At 41.4% G+C, this 15,779-nt stretch overlaps 9 non-coding genes across 9 annotated transcripts; 5 read left to right on the top strand and 4 right to left on the bottom strand.

The window, feature by feature from the left end:
* The first annotated feature begins 1,262 nt into the window (after window positions 1–1,262).
* Window positions 1,263–1,334, top strand: trnac-gca. The gene has a single exon. It is a non-coding gene; the product is annotated as a tRNA-Cys (tRNA).
* Window positions 1,335–2,449: 1,115 nt separating this feature from the next.
* On the top strand, window positions 2,450–2,521 carry trnac-gca. Its single transcript has one exon. It is a non-coding gene; the product is annotated as a tRNA-Cys (tRNA).
* Window positions 2,522–3,836: 1,315 nt separating this feature from the next.
* trnac-gca lies at window positions 3,837–3,908 on the bottom strand. The gene has a single exon. It is a non-coding gene; the product is annotated as a tRNA-Cys (tRNA).
* Window positions 3,909–5,207: 1,299 nt separating this feature from the next.
* On the bottom strand, window positions 5,208–5,279 carry trnac-gca. Its single transcript has one exon. It is a non-coding gene; the product is annotated as a tRNA-Cys (tRNA).
* Window positions 5,280–6,798: 1,519 nt separating this feature from the next.
* Window positions 6,799–6,870, bottom strand: trnac-gca. The gene has a single exon. It is a non-coding gene; the product is annotated as a tRNA-Cys (tRNA).
* Window positions 6,871–8,595: 1,725 nt separating this feature from the next.
* On the top strand, window positions 8,596–8,667 carry trnac-gca. Its single transcript has one exon. It is a non-coding gene; the product is annotated as a tRNA-Cys (tRNA).
* A 1,541-nt stretch (window positions 8,668–10,208) lies between these two features.
* Window positions 10,209–10,280, top strand: trnac-gca. Its single transcript has one exon. It is a non-coding gene; the product is annotated as a tRNA-Cys (tRNA).
* Window positions 10,281–12,106: 1,826 nt separating this feature from the next.
* trnac-gca lies at window positions 12,107–12,178 on the bottom strand. The gene has a single exon. It is a non-coding gene; the product is annotated as a tRNA-Cys (tRNA).
* Window positions 12,179–14,839: 2,661 nt separating this feature from the next.
* trnac-gca lies at window positions 14,840–14,911 on the top strand. The gene has a single exon. It is a non-coding gene; the product is annotated as a tRNA-Cys (tRNA).
* The last annotated feature ends 868 nt before the right edge of the window (window positions 14,912–15,779 follow it).

The raw sequence follows: 15,779 nt of genomic DNA, 5'->3' as shown, positions 1-15,779 counted from the left end.
TAAATTCCTGCCTTATTCCCTCCTGGAGTCTCCAGATATCTATATTATATATATATTCTGAAACCTCAGCAGGTTCTTTTTCTGTGTCTGGTGGATCCCAGAAGGTTGGAAGTATTACTCTGATTTTGAACTGATGTTATGATGGAGCACCTTGTTGTCTCAATGAAAAATTAAGCAATATCAAAATACAGAGGCTACAATTCTCTGACTAATAAATTAAGGCAGAAGGAAAGGTAAAAACTAAGTAAGCTTTATCAGAAAGGTCTTTGTAAATACAGCCTCTATAACAAAAAACCCCAGGATTTCTTGTCTACTTTTTTGTAAACATGTTCTTGGATATCTGACTTCCTCTCTCAGAGTGACTCTACACAAAGTATGAAATGGATTTTCCCTTTGTCCAAACTTAACAGAAGAAGATTTATGGTTGGTTCAATATAATGCCAAGAAGGAGACACCTACATTTGAACCAGGGACCTCTTCATCTGCAGTCAAAAGCTCTACCCCTGAGCTATACCCCCACTTACACACACAGGTCAGGTTTCCCACACAGGTGGGATATATATAAACATTAGGAAGGTGACTGTACAGTTTTGTTTTTCTGTTCCCCTGGGATGCTGGGTGGGGGGAATAGAAGTCTCTATGGCAGCAGCAAATTTGAGTAATTTGTATCGTTTATTTCCCTTCTTCTTCTGCTTCTTTCTATTTTTTAAATGGGGGTCACTGACCCCGGCAGCCAAAACTATTGCTCTGTGAGGCTACAATTTTTTTTTTATTGTTACTCTTTATTACTTATCTTCTGACTCAGTCCCTCTTTCTGGTTGCTATGGTAAAAAAGACCCTAGCAATGGCAGAAATGGCAGAAATGCCAAACTTGAAAGCTGCTGAACAAAAATCTAAATAACTGTAAAACCAGTAAAAATAAAAAATGCAAATTGTCTCAGAATATCAATGTCTACATCATACTAAAAATGTATTTAAAAGTGCACAACCCCTTTAAAATATCTAAACTGTTAATTCAAGGTCCAAGTGGTATTTATCACTGATGGCGAAGGACCTGGTACTTGTGGATAATAAACTCTCTGTATCAGGCAATGCCAGTCAGCAGATGCAAGGGTCAGTACAGTTTTGCCCTATAATAAAGGGGCTATAGATTAACTGGGAGAGGGGTAATTGTTCCCTTGACAATGTCTTGGTAAGGCCATAATAACAAAACACATATTACAGCCACTCCTGTGTGGGTAAGCATGCCCTGCCCCATGTGTGGGGGTATAGCTCAGGGGTAGAGCATTTGATTGCAGATCAAGAGGTCCCTAGTTCAAATCTGGGTGCCCCCTGCTTATATTAAAAAAGTGTGGGCTCTGCCTTACAAAGCATTATATTAAATCCAGAGAAGTAAGAGAAAGTCCATATCATACTCGCTTATGTAGTAAACCTATCCTGTATTACACTGATGTTATGATGGAGCTTTAGTCACCTCAATGAAAAATTAAGCAATCTCAAAACACAGAGGCTAAAATTCACTGACTCCACTGACTTCAACTGCTCTTGGGGTAATAGCCATATAGCTAAAGTAATTACATAACATAGTAGGTTAGGATGAAAAAAGACACAGCGCTATCAAGTTTACCTACTACCTGGCATTGCTTGCTACAGCCAAGTTTATTACCTACAAGGACTCCAAGGTCCTTCTCCATTATGGATTTGCCTAGTGCAGTCCCATTAAGGGTATAAGTGGCTGCAGATTTCTACATCCCAGGTGCATGACCTTACATTTACCCACATATATACCCCCACTTACACACACAGGGCAGGTTTCCCACACAGGTGGGATATATACAAACATTAGGAAGGTGACTTACGGTTTTGTTTTTCTGTTCCCCTGGGATGCTGGGATTGCTCTGTGAGGCTACAGTTTTTTTGTTATTGTTACTTTTTATTACTTATCTTCTGATTCGGTCCCTCTTTTGTTCATATTTCTGTCTCTTATTTAAACAGCTTCCTGGTTGTTAAGGTAAATAAGACCAGATTGTTGCAGAAATGCCAAACTTGGAAGCTGCTGAACAAAAATTTAAATAACTGTAAAACCACTAAAAATACAAAATGAAACCCATTTGCAAAATGTCTAAGAATATCAATGTCTACGTAATACTAAAAATGTATTTAAAGGTGCACATCCCCTTTAAAATATCTAAACTGTTAATTCAAGGTCCAAGTGGTATTTATCACTGGTGGCGAAGGACCTGGTACTTGTGGATAATAAACTCCCTGTATCAGGCAATGCCAGTCAGCAGATGCAAGGGTCAGTACAGGTTTGCCCTATATTAAAGGGGCTATAGATTAACTGGGAGGGGGGGTAATGGCCCCCTTGACAATGTTTTGGTAAGGCCATAATAACACAACACATATTACAGCCACTCCTGTGTGGGTAAGCATGCCCTGCCCCATGTGTGGGGGTATAGCTCAGGGGTAGAGCATTTGACTGCAGATCAAGAGGTCCCTAGTTCAAATCTGGGTGCCCCCTGCTTATACTACAAAGTGTGGGCTCTGCCATTAAATCAAGAGAAGTAAGAGAAATTCCAGATATCTATATTATATATATATTCTGAAACATCAGCAGGTTCTTTTTCTGTGTCTGGTGGATCCAGAAGGTTGGAAGTATTACTCTGATTTTGAACTGATGTTATGATGGAACACCTTGTTGTCTCAATGAAACATTAAGCAATATCAAAACACAGAGGCGAAAATTCACTGACTCTTAGATTAAATGAGAAGGAAAGGTAAAAAATAAGTAAGCTTTATCAGAAAGGTCTATGTAAATAAAGCCATAAGCACTCAAAGAAAAGCTGCACTGAGTCCTCTATCAAAAGAAACACATGATTTCATGTCTCCTTTTTTGTAAACATGTTCTTGGATAGCCGACCTCCACTCTCAAAAATCCTTCGTTCCCGGGGCCAAAATCTTCCCAGCTCTCTCCCCTTTCCCTTCTCCTGCTCCCCCCTCCTATAAGAATTCATAAGACTTCACTCCCCCTCCCATCAGAATGTGTGATCTATGCTACCAACAGCTAGAGCTGCAGCAGGAAGCTACGGAGACCAAGTTAAAATGGTAGCTGCTATCTTAAAAAAAGAGAGGGAAATTCTAGGGCTGTTTACTCAGGTATGGTAAAGCTTTCTGCAGAATAAATATAGTGGTCTAGGTGGCACTAATATATTGGCAGTAATGCCAAAAGTACTTTCCTTCTCCATTAATGTCACCCCAGGGAGCAGAACATTTCAAGTTTGCCTTTTTTTAGGCAGAAAACCAACTGCACCTGGGGTAATAGCCATATAGCTAAAGTAATTACATAACATAGCAGGTTAGGGTGAAAAAAGACACAGCGCCATCAAGTTCATCTACTACCTGGCATTGCTTGCTACAGCCAAGTTTATTATCTACAAGGACTCCAAGGTCCTTCTCCATTATGGATTTGCCTAGTGCAGTCCCATTAAGGGTATAAGTGGCTGCAGATTTCTACATCCCAGGTGCATGACCTTACATTTATCCACATTAAATCTCATCTGCCACTTAGCTGCCCAGATTGCCAGTTGGTCAAGATCCTGCTGCAGGGATGTCACACCCTGGGTAGAACTGACTGGAGTTTTGTGTTATCTGCAAACACTGATACATTACTTATAATTCCCTCCCGTAAGTCAAGTTAAATAAATCAGTAGTTTTACACACGGTGTAACAGTATCAGGTTCAGCTCAGAGTGATTCTACACAAAGTATGAAATGGATTTTCCCTTTTTTCGAAGTTATCAGAAGTAGATTTATGGTTGGTTCAATATAAAGCTAAGAAGGGGGCACCCGGATTTGAATCAGGGACCTCTTGATCTGCAGTCAAATGCTCTACCACTGAGCTATACCCCCACTTACACACACAGGGCAGGTTTCCCACACAGGTGGGATATATACAAACATTAGGAAGGTGACAGTTTTGTTTTTCTGTTCCCCTGGGATGCTGGGTGGGGGGAATAGAAGTCTCTATGGCAGCAACAAATTTGAGTAATATGTATAGTTTATTTCCCTTCTTCTTCTGCTTCTTTCTAGTTTTCAAGTGGGGGGTCACTGACCCCGGCAGCCAAAAACTGGTGCTCTGTGAGGCTACAATTTTTTTGTTATTGTTACTTTTTATTAATTATCTTCTGATTTGTTGCTTTTTCTGTTCATATTTCTGTCTCTTATTCAAAGAATTGCCTGGTTGCTAAGGTAAATAAGACCCTAGCAACCAGCTTGTTGCAGAAATGCCAAACTTCAAAGCTGCTGAACAAAAATCTAAATAACTGTAAAACAACTACAAATAAAAAATGAAGACAATTTGCAAATTGTCTCAGTAAATTAATATCTACATCATACTAAAAATGTATTTAAAGGTGAACAACCCCTTTAAAATATCTAAACTGTTAATTCAAGGTCCAAGGGGCTATAGATTAACTGGGAGGGTGGGTAATTGTCCCCTTGACAATGTCTTGGTAAGGCCATAATAACAAAAACATATTACAGCCACTCCTGTGAGGGTAAGCATGCCCTGCCCCATGTGTGGGGGTATAGCTCAGGGGTAGAGCATTTGACTGCACATCAAGAGGTCCCTGGTTCAAATCTAGGTGCCCCTTCTTATACTGAAAAGTGTGGGCTCTGCCCTTGAAGTAAAAGAAGTCCATATCATACTCGCTCTTGTAGAAAAATGTGCTGATAGCAAATGCACAATTTCTTCTGTTACACAGGACAATATCCTGCAACTGTTTGGTATATTTGATGCTTAAATTCCTGCCTTATTCCCTCTGAGAAACACAGGATATCTTGTCTCCTGTTTTGTAAACATGTTCTTCGATATCTGACCTCCTCTCTCAGAAAAATCCTTCATTCCTGGGGCCAGAGTCTGCCAATTTCTCTCCTCTCTCCCTTCTTCTGCTCCCACAATCCATAAGCATTCAATCCCCCTCCCATAAGAAAGTGTGATTGATGCTGCCAACAGCTAGAGCTGCAGCAGGAAGCTACGGAGACCAAGCAAAAATTACAGCTGCTATCTTAAACAAAGGGAGGGAGATTCTAGGGCTGTTTACTCAGCTTTCTGCAGAATAAATATTGCGTTTTAGCTTGCACTACTGTGGCTAATCTATTGGCAGTAATGATTAGTAGATTTATGGTTGGTTCAATATAAAGCTGAGAAGGGGGCACCCGGATTTGAACCAGGGACCTCTTGATCTGCAGTCACATGCTCTACCCCTGAGCCATACCCCCACTTACACACACACAGGGCAGGTTTCCCACACAGGTGGGATATATACAAACATTAGGAAGGTGACAGTTTTGTGTTTCTGTTCCCCTGGGATGCTGGGTGGGGGGAATAGAAGTCTCTATGGCAGCAGCAAATTTGAGTAATTTGTATAGTTTATTTCCCTTCTTCTTCTGCTTCTTTCTATTTTTTAAATGGGGGTCACTGACCCCGGCAGCCAAAACTATTGCTCTGGGAGGCTAAAATTTTTGTTACTTTTTATTACTTATCTTTGATTCGGTCCCTCTTCTGTTCATATTTCTGTCTCTTATTGAAACAGCTGCCTGGTTGTTCAGGTAAATAAGAGCCTAGCAACCAGATTGTTGTGGAAGCTTGAAACAAAAATAAAAATAACCGAGAAAACCTCTGAAAATAAAAAATGAAGACCATTTGCAAATTGTCTCAGAATATCAATGTCTACATCATTCTAAAAATATATTCAAAGGTGCACATCCCCTTTAAAATATCTAGACTGTTAATTCAATAAGACCCTAGCAACCAGCTTGTTGCTGAAATGCCAAACTTCAAAGCTGCTGAACAAAAATCTAAATAACTGTAAAACAACTACAAATAAAAAATGAAGACAATTTGCAAATTGTCTCAGAAAATCAATACATCATACTAAAAATGTATTTAAAGGTGAACAACCCCTTTAAAATATCTAAACTTTTAATTCAAGGTCCAAGGGGCTATAGATTAACTGGGAGGGTGGGTAATGTTCCCCTTGACAATGTCTTGGTAAGGCCATAATAACAAAACACATATTACAGCCACTCCTGTGTGGGTAAGCATGCCCTGCCTGATGTGTGGGGCTATAGCTCAGGGGTAGAACATTTGACTGCAGATCAAGAGGTCCCTAGTTCAAATCTGGGTGCCCCCTACTTATACTAAAAAGTGTGGGCTCTGCCCTTGAAGTAAGAGAAAGTCCATATCATACTTGCTCTTGTAGAAAAATGTGTCCTCTTAGTAAATGCCTTATTCCCTCTGAGAAACACAGGATATCTTGTTGCCTGTTTTGTAAACATGTTCTTCGATATCTGACCTCCTCTCTCAGAAAAATCCTTCATTCCCGGGGCCAGAGTCTGCCAATTTCTCTCAGGATATCTTGTCTCCTGTTTTGTAAACATGTTCTTCGATATGTGACCTCCTCTGTCAGAAAACTCCTTCATTCCCGGGGCCAGAGTCTGCCCCGTTCTCTCCTTTCTCCCTTCTTCTGCTCCCACAATCCATAAGAATTCACTCCCCCTCCCATAAGAAAGTGTGATTGATGCTGCCAACAGCTAGAGTTGCAGCAGAAAGCTACGGAGACCAAGCAAAAATTACAGCTGCTATCTTAAACAAAGGGAGGGAGATTCTAGGGCTGTTTACTCAGGTATGGTAAAGCTTTCTGCAGAATAAATATAGTGTTTTAGTTTGCACTACTGTGGCTAATCTATTGGCAGTAATGATTAGTAGATTTATGGTTGATTCAACATAATGGTGAGAAGGGGGCACCCGGACTTGAACCAGGGACCTCTTGATCTGCAGTCAAATGCTCTACCCCTGAGCTATACCCCCACTTACACACACAGGGCAGGTTTCCCACACCGGTGGGATATATACAAACATTAGGAAGGTGACTGTACAGTTTAGTTTTATCATTGATGGAGAAGGACCTGGTACTTGTGGATAATAAACTCTCTGTATCAGGCAATGCCAGTCAGCAGATGCAAGGGTCAGTACAGGTTTGCCCTATATTAACGGGGCTATAGATTAACTTGGAGGGGGGGTAATTGTTCCCCTTGACAATGTCTTGGTAAGGCCATAATGACACAACACATATTACAGCCACTCCTGTGTGGGTAAGCATGCCCTGCCCCATGTGTGGGGGTATAGCTCAGGGGTAGAGCATTTGACTGCAGATTAATAGGTCCCTAGTTCAAATCTGGGTGCCCCCTACTTATACTAAAAAAGTGAGGGCTCTGCCCTTGAAGTAAAAGAAAGTCCGTATCATACTCGCTCTTATAGAAAAACATGTCCTGTTAGTAAATTCACCTTTTCTTCTGTTACACAGGACAATATCCCGCAACTGATCGGCATCTTTGATGCTTAAATTCCTGCCTTATTCCCTCCTGGAGTCTCCAGATATCTATATTATATATATATTCTGAAACCTCAGCAGGTTCTTTTTCTGTGTCTGGTGGATCCCAGGAGGTTGGAAGTATTACTCTGATTTTGAACTGATGTTATGATGGAGCACCTTGTTGTCTCAATGAAAAATTAAGCAATATCAAAACACAGAGGCTACAATTCTCTGACTAATAAATTAAGGGAGAAGGAAAGGTAAAAACTAAGAATCTTTATCAGAAAGGTCTATGTAAATACAGCCTCTATAACAAAAAACCCCAGGATTTCTTGTCTACTTTTTTGTAAACATGTTCTTGGATATCTGACTTCCTTTCTCTGAGTGACTCTACACAAAGTATGAAATGGATTTTCCCTTTGTCCAAACTTAACAGAAGAAGATTTATGGTTGGTTCAATATAAAGCCAAGAAGGGGGCACCTGGATTTGAACCAGAGAACTCTTGATCTGCAGTCAAATGCTCTACCTCTGAGCTATACCCCCACTTACACACACAGGGCAGGTTTCCCACACAGGTGGGATATATACAAACATTAGGAAGGTGACTGTACAGTTTTGTGTTTCTGTTCCCCTGGGATGCTGGGTGGGGGGAATAGAAATCTCTATGGCTACAATGTTTTTGTTATTGTTACTTTTTATAACTTGTCTTCTGATTCGTTGCTTTTTCTGTTCATATTTCTGTCTCTTATTCAAACAATTGCCTGGTTGCTAAGGTAAATAAGACCCTAGCAACCAGCTTGTTGCAAAAAAGCCAAACTTCAAAGCTGCTGAAGAAAAATCTAAATAACTGTAAAACAACTAAAAATAAAAAATGAAGACCATTTGCAAATTGTCTCAGAATATCAATGTCTACATCATACTAAACATGTATTTAAAGGTGAACAACCCATTTAAAATATCTAAACTGTTAATTCAAGGTCCAAGTGGTATTTTCATCGATGGAGAAGGACCTGGTACTTGTGGATAATAAACTCTCTGTATCAGGCAATGCCAGTCAGCAGATGCAAGGGTCAGTACATGTTTGTTCTATAATAAAGGGGCTATAGATTAACTGGGAGAGGGGTAATTGTCCCCCTTGACAATGTCTTGGTAAGGCCATAATAACACAACACATATTACAGCCACTCCTGTGTGGGTAAGCATGCCCTGCCCAATGTGTGGGGGTATAGCTCAGGGGTAGAGCATTTGACTGCAGATCAAGAGGTCCCTAGTTCAAATCTGGGTGCCCCCTGCTTATACTAAAAAAGTGTGGGCTCTGCCTTTCAAAGCATTATATTAAATCCAGAGAAGTAAGAGAAAGTCCATATCATACTCGCGAGAAACCTATCCTGTATAACACTGATTTTGAACTGATGTTATGATGGAGCTTCTTTCATCTCAGTGAAAAATTAAGCAATATCAAAACACAGAAGTAAATATTCACCGACTTTTACATTAAAGGAGAAGGAAAGGTAAAAACTAAGTAAGCTTTATCAGAAAGGTCTATGTAAATACAGCCATAAGCACTCACAGAAACGCTGCACTAGGTCCTCCATCAAAGGAAACACAGGATTTCTTGTCTCCTTTTTTGTAAACATGTTCTTGGATATCCGACCTCCACTCTTAGAAAAATCCTTCATTCCCAGGGCCGGAGTCTGCCCAGCTCTCTCACCTCTCCCTTCTCCTGCTTCCTCCTCCCCTAAGAATTCATAAGACTTCACTCCCCCTCCCATCAGAATGTGTGATCTATGCTACCAACTGCTAGAGCTGCAGCAGGAAGCTACGGAGACCAAGTTAAAATGGCAGCTGCTATCTTAAAAAAAGAGAGGGAAATTCTAGGGCTTTTTACTCAGGCATGGTAAAGCTTTCTGCAGAATAAATATAGTGTTCTAGGTGGCACTAATATATTGGCAGTAATGCCAAAATGACATTCCTTCTCCTTTAATGTCACCCCAGGGAGCAGAACATTTAAAGTTTGACTTTTTTTAGGCAGAAAACCAACTGCACCTGGGGTAATAGCCATATAGCTAAAGTAATTATATAATATAGTAGGTTAGGATGAAAAGAGACACACCGCCATCAAGTTTAACTACTACCTGGCATTACTTGCTACAGCCAAGTTTATTATCTCTAGGACTCCAAAGTCCTTCTCCATTATGGATTTGCCTAGTGCAGTCCCATTAAGGGTATAAGTGGCTGCAGATTTCTACATCCCAGGTGCATGACCTTACATTTATCCACATTAAATCCCATCTGCCACTTAGCCGCCCAGATTGCCAGTTTGTCAAGATCCTGCTGCAAGGATGCCACATCCTGGATAGAATTGACTGGAGTTTTGTGTCATCTGCAAACACTGATACATTACTTATAATTCCCTCCCGTAAGTCAAGTTAAATAAATCAGTAGTTTTACACACGGTGTAACAGTATCAGGTTCAGCTCAGAGTGATTCTACACAAAGTATGAAATGGATTTTCCCTTTTTCCAAACTTATCAGAAGTAGATTTATGGTTGGTTCAATATAAAGCTGAGAAAGGGGCACCCGGATTTGAACCAGGGACCTCTTGATCTGCAGTCACATGCTCTACCCCTGAGCTATAACCCCACTTACACACACAGGGCAGGTTTCCCACACAGGTGTGATAGTACAGTTTTGTCCTATATTAAAGGGGCTATAGATTAAATGGGAGGGGGGGGTAATTGTCCCCCTTGACAATGTCTTGGTAAGGCCATAATAACAAGACACATATTACAGCCACTCCTGTGTGGGTAAGCATGCACCTGCTCCATGTGTGGGGGTATAGCTCAGGGGTAGAGCATTTGACTGCAGATCAAGAGGTCCCTAGTTCAAATCTGGGTGCTTCCTGCTTATGCTAAAAAAGTGTGGGCTCTGCCCTTAGTCAAGAAAAGTAAGAGAAATTCCAGATATCTATATTATATATATATTCTGAAACATCAGCAGGTTTTTTTTCTGTGCCTGGTGGATCCCAGAAGGTTGGAAGTATTACTCTGATTTTGAACTGATGTTATGATGGAGCACCTTGTTGTCTCAATGAAAAATTAAGCAATATCAAAACACAGAAGTTAATATTCACTGACTCTTAGATTAAAGGAGAAGGAAAGGTAAAAACGAAGTAAGCTTTATCAGAAAGGTCTATGTAAATACAGCCATAAGCACTCAAAGAATAGCTGCACTGAGTCCTCTATCAAAAGAAACACATGATTTATTGTCTCCTTTTTTGTAAACATGTTCTTGGATATCTGACCTCCACTCTCAAAAATCCTTCATTCCTGGGGCCGAAATCTGCCCAGCTCTCTCCCTTTTCCCTTCTCCTGCTCCCCCTCCCATCAGAATGTGTGATCTATGCTACCAACAACTAGAGCTGCAGCAGGAAGCTACGGAGACCAAGTTAAAATGGCAGCTGCTCAGAAGGGGGCACCCAGGTTTGAACCAGGGACCTCTTGATCTGCAGTCAAATGCTCTACCACGGAGCTATACCCCCACATACACACACAGGGCAGGTTTCCCACACAGGTGGGATATATACAAACATTAGGAAGGTGACTGTACAGTTTAGTTTTATCATTGACCTGGTACTTGTGGATAATAAACTCTCTGTATCAGGCAATGCCAGTCAGCAGAAGCAAGGGTCAGTACAGGTTTGCCCTATATTAACGGGGCTATAGATTAACTGGGAGGGGGGGTAAGCATGCCCTGCCCCATGTGTGGGAGTATAGCTCAGGGGTAGAGCGTTTGACTGCAAATGAAGAGGTCCCTAGTTCAAATCTGGGTGTCCCCTGTTTATACTGAAAAAGTGTGGGATCTGCCCTTGAAGTAAGAGAAAGTCCGTGCCATACTCGCTCTTGTAGAAAAACATGTCCTGTTAGTAAATTCACTATTTCTTCTGTTACACAGGACAATATCCTGCAACCGATCGGCATCTTTGATGCTTAAATTCCTGCCTTATTCCCTCCTGGAGTCTCCAGATATCTATATTATATATATATTCTGAAACCTCAGCAGGTTCTTTTTCTGTGCCTGGTGGATCCCAGAAGGTTGGAAGTATTACTCTGATTTTGAACTGATGTTATGATGGAGCACCTTGTTGTCTCAATGAAACATTAAGCAATATCAAAAGACAGAGGCTAAAATTCACTGACTCTTAGGGCTCTGGCACACGGGGAGATTAGTCGCCCGCGGCAAATCTCCCTGTTCACGCGCGACTAATCTCCCCGAATTGCCATCCCACCGGCGAAAATGTAAGTCGCCGGTGGGATGGCACACGCGGCGGCGCGATTTCGGCAAATCGCCGAAAATGCCTCGCGAGGCAACTTCGGCGATTTGCCGAAATCGCGACTTACATTTTCACCGGTGGGTTGGCAATTCGGGGAGATTAGTCGCCCGTGAACAGGGAGATTTGTCGCGGGCGACTAATCTCCCCGTGTGCCAGAGCTCTTAGATTAAAGGAGAAGGAAAGGTAAAAACTAAGTAAGCTTTATCAGAAAGGTCGAGGTAAACACAGCCTCTATAAAAAAAAAAAAAAAGGATTTCTTGTGTACTTTTTGGTAAACATGTTCTTGGATGTCTGACTTCCTCTCTCAGAGTGATTCTACACAAAGTATGAAATGGATTTTCCCTTTGTCCAAACTTATCAGAAGTAGATTTATGGTTGGTTCAATATAAAGCCAAGAAGGGGGCACCCGGATTTGAACCAGGGACCTCTTGATCTGCAGTCAAATGCTCTACCCCTGAGCTATACCCCCACTTACACACACAGGGCAGGTTTCCCACACAGGTGGGATATATACAAACATTAGGAAGGTGACTGTACAGTTTTGTGTTTCTGTTCCCCTGGGATGCTGGGTGGGGGGAATAGAAATCTCTATGGCTACAATGTTTTTGTTATTGTTACTTTTTATAACTTGTCTTCTGATTCGTTGCTTTTTCTGTTCATATTTCTGTCTCTTATTCAAACAATTGCCTGGTTGCTAAGGTAAATAAGGTCCTAGCAACCAGCTTTTTGTTTGCAAAAAATCCAAACTTCAAAGCTGCTGAACAAAAATCTAAATAACTGTAAAACAACTAAAAATAAAAAGTGAGGACCATTTGCAAATTGTCTCAGAATATCAATGTCTACATCATACTAAACATGTATTTAAAGGTGAACAACCCATTTAAAATATCTAAATTGTTAATTCAAGGTCCAAGTGATATTTATCACTGATGGAGAAGGACCTGGCACTTGTGGATAATAAACTCTCTGTATCAGGCAATGCCAGTCAGCAGATGCAAGGGTCAGTACAGTTGTGTCCTATATTAAAGGGGCTATAGATTAACTGGGAGGGGGGGTAATGTTCCCCTTGACAATGTCTTGGTAAGGCCATAATAACAAAACACATATTACAGCCACTCCTGTGTGGGTGCATGCCCTGCCCCATGTGTGGGGTATAGCTCAGGGGTAGAGGGTTCAACTGCAGATCAAGAGGTCCCTAGTTCAAATCTGGGTGCCCCCTACTTATACTAAAAAAGTGTGGGCTCTGCCTTCCAAAGCATTATATTAAATCCAGAGAAGTAAGAGAAAGTCCATATCATACTCGCTCATGTAGAGAAACCTGTCCTGAATTACTCTGATTTTGAACTGATGTTATGATGGAGCTTCTTTCATCTCATTGAAAAATTAAGCAATATCAAAACACAGAGGCTAAAATTCACTGACTCTTAGATTAAGGGAGAAGGAAAGGTAAAAACTAAGTAAGCTTTTTCAGAAAGGTCTATGCAAATACAGCCATAAGCACTCACAGAAACAATGTCCTCTATCAATAGAAACACAGGATTTCTTGTCTCCTTTTTTGTAAACATGTTCTTGGATATCCGACCTCCACTCTCAGAAAAATCCTTCATTCCCAGGGCCGGAGTCTGCCCAGCCCTCTCCCCTCTCCTGCACCCCCTCCCATAAGAATTCATAAGACTTCACTCCCCCTCCCATCAGAATGTGTGATCTATGCTACCAACAGCTAGAGCTGCAGCAGGAAGCTACGGAGACTCTTACGTTAATGTCACACCAGGGAGTAGAACATATATTTTGACTGTTTTTATACAGAAAACTAACTGCACTTGAGGTATAAGCCACATAGCTAAAGTAATTACATGATATAGTAAATTAGGTTGAAAAAAGACACACCGCCATCAAGTGCAACTACTACCTGGCATTGCTTGCTACAGCCAAGTTTATTATCTACAAGGACTCCAAGGCCATTCTCCATTATGGATTTGCCTAGTGCAGTCCCATTAAGGGTATAAGTGGCTGCAGATTTCTACATCCCAGGTGCATGACCTTACATTTATCCACATTAAATCTCATCTGCCACTTAGCCGCCCAGATTGCCAGTTGGTTAAGATCCTGTTGCAAGGATGCCACATCATGGATGGAATTAAGAGTAGAGTTTTATGTTATCTGCAACCACTGATACATTACTTATAATTCCCTCCCCTAAGTCAAGTTAAAGAAATTAATAGTTTTACACATCAATCCACACTCTAATCTCATTCTAATCTAATTCATAATTGTTAATGAAAAGACAAATGATCATTAGATCTGTAATAATTACACACACTTTGCAGCCAGGATATCTTTATATAACAGTTGAAATAATGCAAAGAACCACTATATGGATAGATGATAATCCTTTGCAGTCTATCCACTCCCGGCACAGTCATTTGAGGTGCCAGTCCCACTCTTTGATCCGGATAGGCAAAAACCCTTATGTCAGTTCAGTCCCTTCCCCAAGAGCTCTTTAGTCCCCCCAGGCAGCGCTACCTGCCCCAGAGTACCTTCCCCTTTGGGATAGCGGCTGCTCCCATATAGCAGGCACTTGAGCAATACCTGTCCTCCCCAGGGGACACACACGGAGACTCACGGAGGAATTAGCAGTCACCAGCAACCCTGCAGACTTCTCTCTTTGTAGTCTGAACACAACAGTAAATGCTGGTTACTCACTCCGGGTCTCTCTCTCTCAAAGCTGGCAAAAACAACAGGCTCCCTTTATAAACTGCTGGACCCACCCCTGATTTTTGACTCCAAAGTCCTGCACTCGCTCTCTCCCAACAGTGCACTGGGGCATCCAGCCAATCGGGGTTCTCCCTATCAGATCTTTGATCCCCTACAGATTTAAAGGAGGTATAGAGGGGCTATTGCTTAGTGGGTTTTGGTAGTGTCAAACCTAACACTATGCCACTGGGTCCTTGATTTTCCTTTGGACCAATTGGTTTCTTGTGTTGTTGACCCTATTACTCAAATTTGCTGCTGCCATAGAGATTTCTATTCCACCCACCCAGCATCCCAGGGGAACAGAAAACAAAACTGTACTTCCTAATGTTTGTATATATCCCACCTGTGTGGAAAAACCTGCCCTGTGTGTGTGAGTGGGGGTATAGCTCAGTGGTAGAGCATTTGACTGCAGATCAAGAGGTCCCTGGTTCAAATCCGGGTGCCCCCTTCTCAGCTTTATATTGAACCAACCATAAATCTACTTCTGATAACTTTGGAAAAAGGGAAAATCCATTTCATACTTTGTGTAGAATCACGCGTTAGAAGCATTATTTTCTGATTCCGATCTCATAATGGAGCGCTTTGTTGTCTCAATAAAAAAATTAATAATAACAAAGAGTCTGGATTGATGTTAATCTGAGAAGAATACTATGTGTAAAACTATTAATATGCACATTTAATATGCACTGTGGATAAATATACACATATAACAGTGCAATCCAGATCATGTACAAACACTGCTTACATTGATCAATGTGAGAGACACTATGACTGATCACTAACACATGGCACTGAAATGCCCAACATAAATTTTCTCCCCATAATAAAAAGATGAGTTCTTCCCACGGCTGTGTGGCCAGCCTCACCAGTGTGTATGTGTTGGGGTATAGCTCAGTAGTAGAGGATTTAACTGCAGATCAAGAGTTCTCTGGTTCAACGCTGGGTGCCCCCTTCCCAGCTTTATAGTAAATCCATATAATTGTGTCTAGCTAAACAGAGCAAGTCAGCATCATACTTTCCATTCACTCCCTTTACTGCACTGAAGCATGGCATTGAGCACAAAAGGATAAATCCCTTCTGCTACACGGAAGCAAGGACAGGCTCAGTGATAAAACTGGCACCCCTCCCCTGCCTGAAGAAGCTTATGTCCAAAATCCATATCATTTACTGTACAAATTCTAATTGAAGCCTTTGCTGAGGGCCATGCTCTGTGCCAATCTCCAGCTGATGGCTATAGTTTGGCACAGTGAGGAGGGCACCATTGCTCTTGTACAATCAGCCTGAATTACAGCAAGTGACTATTTGTGGACTATTCT

This window comes from Xenopus tropicalis, chromosome 5 (genome assembly GCF_000004195.4).
Source record: "Xenopus tropicalis strain Nigerian chromosome 5, UCB_Xtro_10.0, whole genome shotgun sequence".
NCBI lineage: Eukaryota > Metazoa > Chordata > Amphibia > Anura > Pipidae > Xenopus > Xenopus tropicalis.
This window is presented reverse-complemented; position numbering and strand designations above follow the sequence as displayed.